The sequence below is a fragment of the Phyllobates terribilis genome, unplaced genomic scaffold (genome assembly GCF_046119375.1).
Source record: "Phyllobates terribilis strain yellow unplaced genomic scaffold, ASM4611937v1 Scaffold_13__5_contigs__length_258822181, whole genome shotgun sequence".
Classification (NCBI taxonomy): domain Eukaryota; kingdom Metazoa; phylum Chordata; class Amphibia; order Anura; family Dendrobatidae; genus Phyllobates; species Phyllobates terribilis.
In genome coordinates, this window is record NW_027362773.1 from 86,130,066 (window position 1) to 86,146,244 (window position 16,179).

General features: G+C 49.3%; 1 protein-coding gene across 5 annotated transcripts in view; it reads left to right on the plus strand.

Moving 5' to 3' along the window:
• The first annotated feature begins 11,137 nt into the window (after positions 1-11,137).
• Positions 11,138-16,179, plus strand: part of TP53I11 (tumor protein p53 inducible protein 11) — a 48,434-nt gene continuing 43,392 nt past the window's right edge. The window contains exons 1-4 of one of the 5 annotated variants that reach the window (XM_073658154.1): positions 11,138-11,336; positions 15,642-15,700; positions 15,809-15,871; positions 16,051-16,179. The gene's annotated coding sequence lies outside the window, so the exon portion shown is untranslated. The remainder of the gene's footprint in view (positions 11,337-15,641; positions 15,701-15,808; positions 15,872-16,050) is intronic. The other 4 variants (XM_073658156.1, XM_073658153.1, XM_073658155.1 and 1 more) reach the window with 4 other exon arrangements.

Here is a 16,179-nt window from a genome sequence, read left to right on the forward strand (position 1 = left end):
AGGATATGTGCTCATAGTTCCCCGCTCGTGTAGCCCTAGGATATGTGCTCGGAGCGCCCCGCTTGTGTAGCTCTAGGATATGTGCTCATAGCACCCCGCTCGTGTAGCTCTAGGATATGTGCTCGGAGCACTCCGCTCGTGTAGCTCTAGGATATGTGCTTGGAGCGCCCCGCACGTGTAGCTCTAGGATATGTGCTCATAGTTCCCCGCTCGTGTAGCCCTAGGATATGTGCTCGGAGCGCCCCGCTTGTGTAGCTCTAGGACATATGCTCATAGCACCCCGCTCGTGTAGCTCTAGGATATGTGCTTGGAGCGCCCCGCTCGTGTAGCTCTAGGATATGTGCTCAGAGAGCCCCGCTCGTGTAGCTCTAGGATATGTGCTTGGAGCGCCCTGCTCATGTAGCTCTAGGATATGTGCTCGGAGCACCGCACTCATGTAGCTCTAGGATATGTGCTCGGAGCACCCCGCTCGTGTAGCTCTAGGATATGTGCTCGGAGCACCCCACTCGTGTAGCTCTAGAATATCTGCTCGGTGCGCCCCGCTCATGTAGCTCTATGATGTGTGCTTGGATTACCCCGCTCGTGTAGCTCTAGGATATGTGCTCAGAGCACCCCGCTCGTGTAGCTCTAGGATATGTGCTCGGAGCACCCCGCTCGTGTAGCTCTAGGATATATGCTTGGAGCGCCCCGCTCATGTAGCTCTAGGATATGTGCTCGGAGCACCCCGCTCGTGTAGCTCTAGGATATATGCTTGGAGCGCCCCGCTCATGTAGCTCTAGGATATGTGCTCGGAGCACCCTGCTCGTGTAGCTCTAGGATATGTGCTCATAGCACCCCGCTCGTGTAGCTCTAGGATATGTGCTCATAGCACTCCGCTCGTGTAGCTCTAGGATATGTGCTCATAGCACCCCGCTCGTGTAGCTCTAGGATATGTGCTCATTGCACCCCGCTCGTGTAGCTCTAGGATATGTGCTCATAGCACCCCGCTCGTGTAGCTCCACGATATGTGCTCGGAGCACTCTGCTCGTGTAGCTCAAGGATATGTGCTTGGAGCGCTCCGCTCGTGTAGCTCTAGGATATGTGCTCATAGTTCCCCGCTCGTGTATCTCTAGGATATGTGCTCGGAGCTCCCCGCTTGTGTAGCTCTAGGATATGTGCTCATAGCACCCCACTCGTGTAGCTCTAGGATATGTGCTTGGAGCGCCCCACTCATGTAGCTCTAGGATATGTGCTCAGAGCGCCCCGCTCGTGTAGCTCTAGCATATGTGCTCGGAGCGCCCTGCTCATGTAGCTCTAGGATATGTGCTCAGAGTACCCCGCTCATGTAGCTCTAGAATATGTGCTCGGAGGACCCCGCTCGTGTAGCTCTAGGATATGTGCTCGGAGCACCTCCCTCGTGTAGCTCTAGGATATGTGCTCGGAGCACCCCCGTAGCTCTAGGATATGTGCTTGGAGCACCCCGCTCGTGTAGCTCTAGGATATGTGCTCGGAGCACCCCACTCGTGTAGCTCTAGGATATGTACTCGGAGCACCCCGCTCGTGTAGCTCTAGGATATGTGCTCGGAGCACCCCACTCGTGTAGCTCTAGGATATGTACTCGGAGCACCCCACTCGTGTAGCTCTAGGATATGTGCTCGGAGCGCCCCACTCGTGTAGCTCTAGGATATGTGTTCGGAGCACCCCACTCATGTAGCTCTAGGATATGTGCTCCGAGCGCCCCTCTCGTGTAGCTCTAGGATATGTGCTTGGAGCGCCCCGCTCGTGTAGCTCTAGGATATGTGCTTGGAGCGCCCCGCTCGTGTAGCTCTAGGATATGTGCTCGGAGCGCCCCGCTCGTGTAGCTCTAGGATATGTGCTCATAGCACCCCGCTCGTGTAGCTCTAGGATATGTGCTCATAGCACCCCGCTCGTGTAGCTCTAGGATATGTGCTCATAGCACCCCGCTCGTGTTGCTCTAGGATATGTGCTCAGAGCACCCCTCTCGTGTAGCTCTAGGATATGTGCTCAGAGCACCCTGCTCGTGTAGCTCTAGGATATGTGCTCATAGCACCCCGCTCGTGTAGCTCTAGGATATGAGCTCATAGCACCCCGCTCGTGTAGCTCTAGGATATGTGCTCATAGCACCCCGCTCGTGTAGCTGTAGGATAAGTGCTCATAGCACCCCGCTCGTGTAGCTCTAGAATATGTGCTCGGAGAGTTCCGCTCATGTAGCTCTAGGATATGTGCTCATAGCACCCCGCTCGTATAGCTCTAGGATATGTGCTCATAGTTCCCCTCTCGTGTAGCTCTAGGATATGTGCTCAGAGAGTTCCGCTCATGTAGCTCTAGGATATGTGCTTGGAGAGCTCCGCTCGTGTAGCTCTAGGATATGTGCTTGGAGCGCCCCGCTCGTGTAGCTCTAGGATATGTGCTTGGAGCACCCCGCTCGTGTAGTTCTAGGATATGTGCTCGGAGCGCCCCGCTCGTGTAGCTCTAGGATATGTGCTCGGAGCACCCCACTCGTGTAGCTCTAGGATATGTGCTCGGAGCACCCCGCTCGTGTAGCTCTAGGATATGTGCTCGGAGCGCCCCGCTCGTGTAGCTCTAGGATATGTGCTAGGAGCGCCCCGCTCGTGTAGCTCTAGGATATGTGCTTGGAGAGCTCCGCTCGTGTAGCTCTAGGATATGTGCTTGGAGAGCTCTGCTGGTGTAGCTCTAGGATATGTGCTCGGAGCGCCCCGCTCGTGTAGCTCTAGATTATGTGCTCGGAGCGCTCCGCTCGTGTAGCTCTAGATTATGTGCTCGGAGCACCCCGCTCGTGTAGCTCTAGGATATGTGCTCGGTGCGCCCCGCTCGTGTAGCTCTAGGATATGTGCTCGGAGCACCCCGCTCGTGTAGCTCTAGGATATGTGCTCGGTGCGCCCCACTCGTGTAGCTCTAGGATATGTGCTTGGAGCGCCCCGCTTGTGTAGCTCTGGGATATGTGCTTGGAGCGCCCCGCTCGTGTAGCTCTAGGATATGTGCTCGGAGTGCCCCGCTCGTGTAGCTCAAGGATATGTGCTCATAGCACCCCGCTCGTGTAGCTCTAGGATATGTGCTCATAGCACCCCGCTTGTGTAGCTCTAGGATATGTGCTCAGAGCACCCCGCTCGTGTAGCTCTAGGATATGTGCTCATAGCACCCCGCTCGTGTAGCTCTAGGATATGTGCTCGGAGAGTTCCGCTCGTGTAGCTCTAGGATATGTGCTTGGAGAGCTCCGCTGGTGTAGCTCTAGGATATGTGCTCGGAGAGCTCCGCTTGTGTAGCTCTATGATATGTGCTTGGAGCACCCCGCTCGTGTAGCTCTAGGATATGTGCTCGGAGCACCCCGCTCGTGTAGCTCTAGGATATGTGCTCGGAGCACCCCGCTCGTGTAGCTCTAGGATATGTGCTTGGAGCGCCCCGCTCGTGTAGCTCTAGGATATGTGCTTGGAGAGCTCCGCTTGTGTATCTCTAGGATATGTGCTCGGAGCGCCCCGCTCGTGTAGCTCTAGGATATGTGCTCGGAGCGCCCCGCTCGTGTAGCTCTAGGATATGTGCTTGGAGAGCTCCGCTTGTGTATCTCTAGGATATGTGCTCGGAGCTCCCCGCTCGTGTAGCTCTAGGATATGTGCTCGGAGCGCCCCGCTCGTGTAGGTCTAGGATATGTGCCCGGAGCGTCCCGCTCGTGTAGCTCTAGGATATGTGCTTGGAGAGCTCCGCTTGTGTATCTCTAGGATATGTGCTCGGAGCTCCCCGCTCGTGTAGCTCTAGGATATGTGCACCTTGGTCCCTAGTCACAAACTGTTTGTCCCATTTCCAAATATTGCAACAGATATATAAAAGAGAAAACACAAGTTGCTACAATGTTGAAACTATACTGCAAAAACAATGATCTGTAATAGTGAAAAAGTGACGATTCCCAGATGCAGAGCTATAGGAGATGCAAAGGAAACAGTCACAACTGAGCACTGATACCCGAAGGAGTTTAAAGACCCCGCTGCCACATAGAAGACAATTATAGATATTTTGATAAAGGCTGTTACAGAGTTTACTCTGGGGCTCAAGAGCTTCACTTTACACCCCTGATCTTTCCTATTTTCCCACTCATCATGGAATGATGTAAACCATCGTCTTCTTCTTTTAGACTTTCTTGAGTCTTCACCATGTTAATCAAATACATGAAATTCTGCCCTCCCTGCACCGAGGAGGAGACGTTCTCATCATCTTGTGCTAAAGGGAAAGGTTCTCGTAATGTAAATCTACATAAATCATCTCATTTCTATATTCTCGTAGTGAAATGCTTTTCCCGTTTTGTTGCATCTTAAATAGAAGCTACAATGAGCTGAACAGAAATCTCCTGTACAAGACGAGGCTGCAATCAGCTGATGGAGGTGCTTCTAAGGACCCTGTATACATCTCGCTCTCACCCTAAATTCCCGCCAAAATTACAAAATTCCTCATATCTATTTCCAGGAAAATCGGGTGATGAACCACTAAGGCTGCTAATATGGGGTGTTCACCAGCTGCAAGACGATGCGTCCGACCGGCCATGGTGGATACTTCAGCCACATAGAAGGTGGCCAATTGCTGCATGATTTTGGCTGCTGAAAGCACACGGTATACTGAGCTGGGCACCACAGCACCACACACCGTGTAGTGGCCAGTTTCGGGTAATGCAGCTCAGAGCATAATAGGACCTCTGGTGGGGCTGTCGGGTGTAGATCCTGGCGTAGAGCAGCAGGACATGGGCTCCCAGCTCCTCTAATCTTTATCATGTTGGCCTGTGGTCTACAGAAGTGGGTGCATACGAAAAACATCAGCATCCCAGTCAGGGCCGGCTCCAGGTTTTTGTGGGCCCTGGGCGAAAGAGTCTCAATGGGCCCCTTTACCACATACCACGATTCATGATGCACAGATACCACAGAGAAATATACAGTACAGACCAAAAGTTTGGACACACCTCATTTAAAGATTTTTCTGTATTTTCATGACTATGAAAATTGTACATTCACACTGAAGGCATCAAAACTATGAATTAACACATGTGGAATTATATACTCAAAAAAAGTGTGAAACAACTGAAAATATGTCTTATATTCTAGGTTCAGGCATGTAGAGTCCATCCGTTCACCTTTTCTGCGTCGAGCAAAGACACGGTGGTTGGAACCAAAGATCTCAAATTTGGCCTCATCAGACCAAAGCACAGATTTCCACTGGTCTAATGTCCATTCCTTGTGTTCTTTAGCCCATACAAGTCTCTTCTGCTTGTTGCCTGTCCTTAGCAGTGGTTTCCTAGCAGCTATTTTACCATGAAGGCCTGCTGCACAAAGTCTCCTCTTAACAGTTGTTGAAGAGATGTGTCTGCTGCTAGAACTCTTGTGTGGCATTGACCTGGTCTCTAATCTGAGCTGCTGTTAACCTGCGATTTCTGAGGCTGGTGACTCGGATAAACTTATCCTCAGAAGCAGAGGTGACTCTTGGTCTTCCTTTCCTGGGGCGGTCCTCATGTGAGCCAGTTTCTTTGTAGCGCTTGATGGTTTTTGCAACTGCACTTAGGGACACTTTCAAAGTTTTCCCAATTTTTCGGACTGACTGACCTTCATTTCTTAAAGTAATGATGGCCACTCGTTTTTCTTTACTTAGCTGCTTTTTTCTTGCCATAATACAAATTCTAACAGTCTATTCAGTAGGACTATCAGCTGTGTATCCACCTGACTTCTGCACAACACAACTGATGGTCCCAACCCCATTTATAAGGCAAGAAATCCCACTTATTAAACCTGACAGGGCACACCTGTGAAGTGAAAACCGTTTCCGGTGACTACCTCTAGAAGCTCATCAAGAGAATGCCAAGAATGTGCAAAGCAGTCATCAAAGCAAAAGGTGGCTACTTTGAAGAACCTAGAATATAAGACATATTTTCAGTTGTTTCACACTTTTTTGTTAAGTATATAATTCCACATGTGTTAATTCATAGTTTTGATGCCTTCAGTGTGAATGTACAATTTTCATAGTCATGAAAATACAGAAAAATCTTTAAATGAGAAGGTGTGTCCAAACTTTTGGTCTGTACTGTATATATATAGTACAATGCCAAAGATTTCACATGAGTGATATCTAGTGTCAATTCCACAATAGCTCAGAAACCGGCGAATCGTTCCACACAGTATACTGGCCTCCATAAAATGCACCATACAGGATACTGGCCCCCATATAACGCTCCATACAGGATACTGGCCCCCATATAACGCTCCATACAGAATACAGGTCCCCATAAAATTCTCCTTACAGAATACTGGCCCCCATATAACGCTCCATGCAGGCTGTGCCCCCACATAATGCCTGATGCTGGCTGTTCCCCCCACATAATACCTTATGCAGGCTGTTCCCCCCACATAATGCCCCATGCAGGCTGTTCCCCCCACATAATGCCCCATGCAGGCTGTTCCCCCCTTATAATGCCCCATGCAGGCTGTTCCCCCCCCATATAATGCCCCATGCAGGATGTCACCCCCTCTTATAATGCCCCATGCAGGATGCCCCCCCCTTATAATGCCCCATGCAGGACGTCAGCCCCCTTATAATGCCCCATGCAGGATGTCACCCCCTCTTATAATGCCCCATGCAGGATGTCACCCCCCCCCCCTTTTTAATGCCTGCTCAGGGCCCCGGCACTTGCTTGGGTGTGCCGGGTGCTGACGCCGGGCCTGATCCCAGTCAGTGGGTTAACTTGAAGCTCGGGGACCCAATGCAAAGCTCCAACGGTGCCCCCAATTATTGCAAGTCATTAATAGTAATTGTCACTTTTTGTGGGCCAAAGCAACCTTTTTGGGCCCCGTTGGCTCCTGGGCCCAGGTGTGATTGCAACACCTGCACCTATTATAGTTACACCCCTGGTCCTGCTGCACTGTATCTCTACGCCTGCGCTTGGACACTACAGGGAAGAGAAGAGGCGGCGCTGAAGGGGCACTTTGAACTCAGCACATAAATACCGTACTTTATAAAAGTGAACTTGCCCCATTATTACTTTATAATGTGGCACTTGAGGCACTATTTATTTATGGGGGCTACTAGCAATGCTACTACTTTATAAGAGGGCACTCAGAACATTATTACTTTATAAGAAGACTCCCAGGACATATTAATTTTTTGGGGTACTAACATTTTATAAGGGGGAACTCCTGGCATAATTACTTTATAAGGGGACACTTCTGACATTTTTACTTTATAAGGGGGCACGCCTGACATTATTGCTTGATAATGGGGCACTCCTGGCATTATTATTTTATAAGGGGGCACTCCTTACATTATTACTTTATAAGGGGGCACTCCTTGCATTATTACTTTATAAGGGGGCACTCCTGGCATTATTACTTTATAAGGGGGCACTCTTGGCATTATTACATTATAAGGGGGCACTTCTGGCATTATTACTTTATAAGGGAGCACTCCTGGCTTTATTGCTTTATAAGGGGGCACTCCTGGCATTATTGCTTTATAAGGGAGCACTCCTGACATTATTACTTTATAAAGGGGCACTTCTGACATTACTTTAAAAAGGGGCACTCCTGGGATTATTACTTTGTAAGGGGGCACTCCTGACATTACTTTGTAAGGGGGCACTCCTGGCACTATTACTTTATAAGGAGACACTCGCGTCCTTATTAATGTATAAGAAACACTCTAGGCGTTATTAATTTATAAGGGGGCAACAGTGATACTTTAAAAAAAAAATCACTCAGACATTTACTAGTTTATAATGGGGCACTTGGGCCATTATTACCTTTAAGGGGGCACTCCTGGCATTATTACTTTACAAGTGGGTACTAAAGGCACACATCATTTATAAGGGGGCACAGTCTTACTTTATCAGGAGGCATTTGGGGAATTATAACCTTGAAATGGCAAATGGGGTCTTCTACGATTTATTTGCCCGTCTCTCAGCAGAATGTGGCTCTCAAGGTAAGAAAAGGTGGGCACCCCGGATCTAGACATTGTTGTCCCCCAGCTTTCCCAGAACTTGAGCTCTTTATGGAACTCTATCCTGGATTTTGTGTTTTTTCACAACCTGCCGGTGGGTGTTTTGCCCTCTGAAGACAGATTGGGCAGTTGATGGAAGAGCTTGGTGCCCAAAGAGAAGTCGAATGTCTGAGGAAGTCGAATGTCTGCAGCGCTGAGTAATTAGCTGATCAGACAAGATCAATATTTGGGCTCCTCTAATTTGTCAGCGTCTTATTGGACACTATGTTCCCTGCTCTCCATTTCCTTGTGTTCCCTTCAGGCTCTTGCAGATTTATTCAGCTTCTGACATTACAGCTGCGACAACCTCCATCAGGTTTAGGGGATGCATATGTACGTGCAAAAATAATCTAACCAGCTGCGTAAGTTCCCAGCATAGGAATCAGTATGAAAGGCGAACTGAAGACCCTCAGGTTAAGGAAAGTATGGAGCATATGAATTGGTTAATATTCCCCACTATAGGGGTTAGTTTTTGCCTCTGTTATGGGGGCGCTCTGACTCTAGCTCTATGTGGCATTAATGTGACAGTTGTATTATGGTGCCCCTCTTGTTGGATCTGTTGTGGGGGCTCAGGGAAAGTCTGTTAGGGGGGAAATTAAGAGGTTCAGAATGGGTTAGAAAAGTAAAAAAAAATCCAAATCTATTGGTTATTAGGTCACACAACTCAAAAGTCAGACCTCCTCTTCTGTATGCAGAGTGTTGCCTTATGTGTGCACAGTATGGCGGTATTATTTATGCCCTGTGTGCACCTGGGCATTGTCACTCAGCTCAGCCTTGACAGAAACAGGCTGCTAACAGCAGAAATAAACTGGCAACTTTACCTATCTGGCAAGTACCCAGCTGGCAGAGTTACAGGGGGCAGCACTGTTCACTGTCAGGATCCTTCTAGTGAGAGGATATACCCTAACATGGCATGCCGAGATATGCAAAAAAAAAAAGAAATTCATAAACTATGAAAACCTAATGCAATTGTAGATAAATGTGCAGCTATAGGATTTGCACCAGAGCCTGATGGGTGCGATGTTAGTGTTTACTGTAGGTAGGTGGGGGTCCTGTTACAGATTTTGTATTGGGGCCCGGAGGGGGGGTTGCAGTTACGCCTCTGATTGCAATAATTCACATGAGGACATGTCCCCTGGGGGATGAGAAATGGAGGGGGAGGGGTTCACATTTAATGGTCCTACTGTACCATGGTTATTATATAACTTCCACGCTCTCTGTATACTGGACCCTGGAGATATGTGGATTTTCACACAATGTGGAGGTGCCCAGAGACGGCTTTCTGAAGGGTGAGCAATGAAAGAGACTGAAGAAAGCTGTATATTGCACTGGGTGCACCAGCAAGAAGGGTGCCCCGGGCAAAGACAAGCCATGCAGGAGGCTGGCGCTGCCCAGGGGCACCTGTCAGTGTCTGCTGCGCTGTAACATTTCTGACAGCTTCTGCAGTAAACATTGGAGAGCGGTTGTTACATTGTTTCTCATCGCCTGCTGGGAAAAATTTGTAAATTTACTTTTGTTTCTATATGTTATTAATTTGGCTAGCTTGTTCAATGAATTAGATATTTTTCTGCAAATTGTGACTTAAGTGTATAGCACTATTCATTAGTTCCTTCACAGGGGTGGCCTACCAGAGGATTCTCTGGTTCAACCGTGGACCAGTCCGAGTCTGAGCCCAAGAGGTAAGAGGCCACTGCCATCTCCAAACCAGGTGGGATTGTGCATTGTGAGGAGCTACTGGACTGCAAAGGATCCATATAAGGGGACAGATGACCATATTTCTGGTGTGAGGATTGCATGGCAGTGCACGGACTGGCCCTGCACCTCTCTTGAACTGAGTGTGACAGCGTGATGTATTTCCTTGCAGCTGTCACTCTCAGGTCAGTCCAAGGATTGCAATGCGATCCTTGCATGAGCGATATGGCCGTCTGTCTGCCTCCTAAGGTTCTTGCACAGGGGCCTCTTGTGTCTGTGTCCGCCAGTGATAGGAATTACATGTAAAAGTCGGGCTCTGTTCACACCTGGTCGGATATTCCTTTTGTTCTGTTTTAGGAATAAGTGATCCGTGGCTTCAGTCATGGGAACAGAAGCGGAGGGGCCCATTCATTATTATGGGTTCAGTCTGGTTTGCGTTTTTTAGAACTGGAAAAGAAGTCTTGTTTGTAAAACCCTTTTTATAGTTCTCTCGTCCAGAGTTCGTCCGTTTGATGCAAAAAATAAAAAAACGGAATCAGTTTCAGACTGATAAAAATCTGATCCGTTCACACTCTGCCATAATGATCAATGGGCCCCTCCACCTTATGTGCATATCTGGTAACTTGTTCCCTCTATTTAGATCAGAGCCTCCAGGGTTATTATAGACCAAGGCTACATATGATAGACCCAGCTTTCCCGGACTCCTGAATGGCAAATCTGCCTAGTAAAGCAGTGATCTCCCCTGTCAGAGGCCTAATCCTATGATATCGGGGTCTTCTTATGGGGCAGAGGGGCCCTCCTGCTACTGTCACCACTGCACCCCCCACAGTTACACTCCTGTGATACCAAATAACAGGATTGCCATTCAAGGTCCTGGAAAAGCTGGGTGAACACTGCTATCCTCATGGGAGGTGCAAGGTTCCCCCAACTGCCCTGTTTCCCAGCTGTGCTGCACATTATAGGCAATAGTGGTGCGGCACAGTGGCTCAGTGGTTAACCTTCAGCGCTGCAGCCCTAGGTTCAAATCCCACCAAGGACAACATCTGCCAGGAGTTTGTGTGGGTTTCCTCCAGGTTCTCTGGTTTCTTCCCACACTCCAAAGACATACTGATAGGGAATGTAGATTGTGAGCCCCGATGGGGACAGTGATGATGATTCTGTAATGCACTGTGGATTATGTTAGTGCTATATAAAGAGTATTATTATTAATAGTATAGGTAGATTTGCATTCAGGAAAGCTGTCTGACTACCATCAGCACAGACCTGTTGCTTTAATAGTTGTCACCCAGTTTTCCCACAAAATTAACAGAGGCCAAGAGTTTTCTGCACTCGTAGAAAGTTTTTTGACATGTAGAAACTTTATGGGTAACTCCCCCCGGGATGATGTCACCGCCTCCAGGAGTGGGGGGTCCCGCGATGTGAGTGGGTGAGACAGTGTGGGAGGTGGAGTGCGCTCTGGGCGGTACATTACGGTAATGAGTGCGCCTGTGCTGGTGATTACGGTGAGGCAGTGTGTGACGATCGGGAGCAGCGGCGGCAGCAGGAGACCCCGGGGTCCGGGGAGCGAAGCTGATGTGCCGGCGGGACAGCGAGCAGTGACCGCGGAGCGGAGGGGGCGCCGACAGGTCAGAGGCTGCGGAGTGCGGGCACCGGAGCGGGGGAGACCCACTGCACCCGGGACTGCTCCAGTGTCTGTGCCACTGCCGGACCCCCAGCATGTGTGCGACTGCCGGACCCCAATGTGTGTCTGGTCGAACCACCAGTATGTGTGCCACTGCCTCACTCCAATATGTGTCTGCCGGACCCCCAGTATGTGTGCCACTGCCTCACCCCAATATGTGTCTGCCGGACCCCCAGTATGTGTGCCACTGCCTCACCCCAATATGTGTCTGCCGGACCCCCATCATGTGTGCGACTGCCGGACCCCAATGTGTGTCTGCCGGACCCCAAGTATGTGTGCCACTGTCTCACCTTAATGTGTCTGCTGGACCCCCAGTATGTGTGCCACTGCCTCACCCCAATATGTGTCTGCCGGACCCCCAGTATGTGTGCCACTGCCTCACCCCAATATGTGTCTGCTGGACCCCCAGTATGTGTGCCACTGCCTCACCTTAATGTGTCTGCTGGACCCCCAGTATGTGTGCCACTGCCTCACTCCAATATGTGTCTGCTGGACCCCCAGTATGTGTGCCACTGCCTCACTCCAATATGTGTCTGCCGGACCCCCAGTATGTGTGCCACTGCCTCACTCCAATATGTGTCTGCCGGACCCCCAGTATGTGTGCCACTGCCTCACCCCAATATGTGTCTGCCGGACCCCCAGTATGTGTGCCACTGCCTCACCCCAATATGTGTCTGCCGGACCCCCATCATGTGTGCGACTGCCGGACCCCAATGTGTGTCTGCCGGACCCCAAGTATGTGTGCCACTGCCTCACCTTAATGTGTCTGCTGGACCCCCAGTATGTGTGCCACTGCCTCACCCCAATATGTGTCTGCCGGACCCCCAGTATGTGTGCCACTGCCTCACCCCAATATGTGTGCCACTGCCTCACCTTAATGTGTCTGCTGGACCCCCAGTATGTGTGCCACTGCCTCACCTTAATGTGTCTGCCGGACCCCCAGTATGTGTGCCACTGCCTTACCCCAATATGTGTCTGCCGGACCCACAGTATGTGTGCCACTGCCTTACCCCAATATGTGTCTGCTGGACCCCCAGTATGTGTGCCACTGCCTCACCCCAATATGTGTCTGCCGGACCCCCAGTATGTGTGCCACTGCCTCACTCCAATATGTGTCTGCCGGACCCCCAGTATGTGTGCCACTGCCTCACTCCAATATGTGTCTGCCGGACCCCCAGTATGTGTGCCACTGCCTCACCCCAATATGTGTCTGCCGGACCCCCAGTATGTGTGCCACTGCCTCACCCCAATATGTGTCTGCCGGACCCCCAGTATGTGTGCCACTGCCTCACCTTAATGTGTCTGCTGGACCCCCAGTATGTGTGCCACTGCCTCACCCCAATATGTGTCTGCCGGACCCCCAGTATGTGTGCCACTGCCTCACCCCAATATGTGTCTGCTGGACCCCCAGTATGTGTGCCACTGCCTCACCTTAATGTGTCTGCTGGACCCCCAGTATGTGTGCCACTGCCTCACCTTAATGTGTCTGCCGGACCCCCAGTATGTGTGCCACTGCCTCACCTTAATGTGTCTGCCGGACCCCCAGTATGTGTGCCACTGCCTTACCCCAATATGTGTCTGCCGGACCCCCAGTATGTGTGCCACTGCCTTACCCCAATATGTGTCTGCCGGACCCCCAGTATGTGTGCCACTGCCTCACCCCAATATGTGTCTGCCGGACCCCCAGTATGTGTGCCACTGCCTCACCTTAATGTGTCTGCTGGACCCCCAGTATGTGTGCCACTGCCTCACCCCAATATGTGTCTGCCAGAACCCCAGTATGTGTGCCACTGCCTCACCCCAATATGTGTCTGCCGGACCCCCAGTATGTGTGCCACTGCCTTACCCCAATATGTGTCTGCTGGACCCCAAGTATGTGTGCGACTGCCAGACCCCACTTCTGTTCCGTGCAGCCCCCTATCTCTGTGGACGGGACCCGCTGCTGCCCCCCTTTATCTAGTTGGTGCTGCACCCCCTCTTTTTTATGTAACTGTTGCACCCCGCTTTCTGGCTGTATGTGGTCAGTTCTCTGCTTCTCCCCCTCTTTCTTTCTCTATGTGAGCAGCACTAGTTTTCTGCAGTCCCCCCCACTTGTGAGTGTAGCTGGGGGCTGCACCTCTCTGCGTCTGTTGCCCCCCATTAGCCGTGTGGGTAGTTGGTTATTGCTCTCTCTTTCTTACTGTGGCTATTGCACACCTTGCTGTGGCTGTGTGGGGTCTGCACCCCTCTATTTGCCTGTACATTTCTGTGTAGATACATGATGCACCTTCCCATGCTGACTGTGTGGGTGCTGCACCCAGCTGTTGCTCCAGATGCATGTGGTGCCCCCCCATCTAGATTTTCCTGAAGTATGAACCCCCATGTTTATGCATAATTATAGTATGTGCTGTGCCCCCCACCCCTTCCTTTGCACATCACTGTTTACTTTATCCCTCATACAGATTGTCAGCAGCGCTGTTTGCAAAGAATCTGGTTCTGAGCCCCTCACATTAACCTCCTGCTGCCTCACTGTGTTGGTGCTGTGCCCCTTTTAGTGGCTGTAGACAGTTATTTCTGACTGTCACATCACTGATTATCTCACCTGAGTGTAGGTGTTGGCACTTTTTCTGCAATTTATTTGTGCAGTTGGGTGCTGCACCCCCTTTTAATGACTGCTTGTACCTCAGGACATGCTGCCCTTTTCATGTGTTTTTGTTAATATTGGCCATTTTGTAACTTAACCCCTTTTCTCCTGTACCCAGTGCCCATGTCTATCTCACTCCTTCTGGTATCTGTTGATTTATGTGATTATTGTTATTCTGTAATGTCTTTTATTGTCTGTACTATTCCCCTCTAAAATGTAAAGTGCTGCGGAATATGCTGGTGCTATAGAAATAAAAATTATTATTATTACATATTGTAGCAAGTGTGGGCAGAGCGCTACGCACATCTGTGCAACCATATGTGTCACTGTATATGGTAGTGATTCTCTCAGTTTTGCCTGTAGTATCTGCACCCCATTTATTTATTTTTGCTATTTCAGCTGCACCCCCTCCTATCTTTTTGGACTATGTCAGCTTCACCGCCTTTGCCCTTTTTTGGCTGTGGCAGCTGCACACCTGTTTGTTTTTTGCTTGGCTATTGCTGCTTCACCCCCTCTTCTTCTTCTTCTTCTTCTTCTTCTTTTTTTTTGTTTTTTTGCTTTATCAGCTGCACCCCTTTTTTCTTCTTTTTCTTTGTGCTGGGGCGGGTGCACCCAATTTATTTATTTTTGCTGTTGCAGCTGCACCCCCTCTTCTTTTTTTTGGGCTATGTCAGCTGCACCCCTTTTTTATCCTTTTTTGAGCTGACAGCTGCACACCTTTTTGTCTCTTGCTTGCTATGGCAGTTGCAACCCCTTGTTTTTTGGTTGCAATAGCTGCACCCCCTTTTTCCTTCTGACTCTGGCTGTGAATGTTGTGCCCCCTGTTTCTGGCTGTGGACAGCTGGCTGCTGCACTTTATCTCTCGCCACATCCCCTGACTGTCTGCTTCTGCCTCACTTTGTTTTTCATCCTTGCGTTCAGACCCCCAATATAAGTTGACAGTTTCTTTGATGCTACAAGACCCTCTATTTGCAGGATTGTGTTAGTGCACCCTGTGGCATCCAGTAATGGTTAGAACATTACAGTTTCCATATGAGACTCATTAGAATATGATTATGATGTAAACTATCATGGTTAATTATGGGATGAATGCATCATACAGGTACGGTCTGACAGCCTCAACATCAGAATCAAACAGTGGCATAAAATGTTGCTTTCCCCTTTAATATGTCAGCGGCTGTAGTTTGTTTATTGCAAGTATTTTCTGTTTATTACAGGGGTTCATAGACGTAGCAGAGCTGAATTAGTCACACTCGAGGCTGCATTACTTGTGCATTTTGCATTGCAACTAGTGTATATAGCCTCATAGCTAACGCGTTATTCTTCGCTGTGGAAGATTGGACTCTGCTACATCTGAATGTTATTGTAAAGTGGTTAACCCAGTTTTGCAAACATCTGTCGGGGTTAAGTCCCCATCCGCCAGGCTTCTATAGGTCCATGTAATTACATCTATAGACTAGTGACTGTTCCAAACCTCTGACCTCGTCTTTCAGACCTGCAGGACTCCTCGGTGTGGGAAAGGCTTTCTCTCCGGATTCTGTGGAGCTCTGTATATTTTCCATACAGTTCTGCTTTGAACCCAAAGACATAATGAAATAACCTTAAATTCTGTATCTTTCTTTTCAGATCCTTGATCATTATGGCCCTGAGGGTCTCTGTGTTTTGAGCAGTGACCATTATTTTTGGTTGGTTGTTTATTAAATGCCTCTTACTTAAAACATACTTAATATAAATATTTATATCTGTTTACCAAATATCCTTCAGTTCTGATTTCTCTTTCTGCCCCTTGGCAGGAAAAAGCTGGGGGCAGTCAAAAGTTTCTTTTACACCGCTTTTCCAGATCCCTGGATGAATAGGTAATGTTATATTAAATGTAGGATTTATCATTGCATATCTGTCATTCTCAGGAGTGTGGGAAAGCTGGGTGACATCCAATAGTGCTGACAAAAAATGGGCACGTCACCCAGCTTCTATAGATTCCTGTTTGAATATTTAATGCCATATTGATGCATTTTTGCACATCTGCATTTGCCAGACTTTGAGAACACTAGCTGACAACCAATATAGCTGCCGCTATAACTCCGAGGGGACATCACCCAGCTTCTCCGGATTCCAGAATTACAAGACTGACCAGATAAGGAGCGACATATAAATCACATGGCAG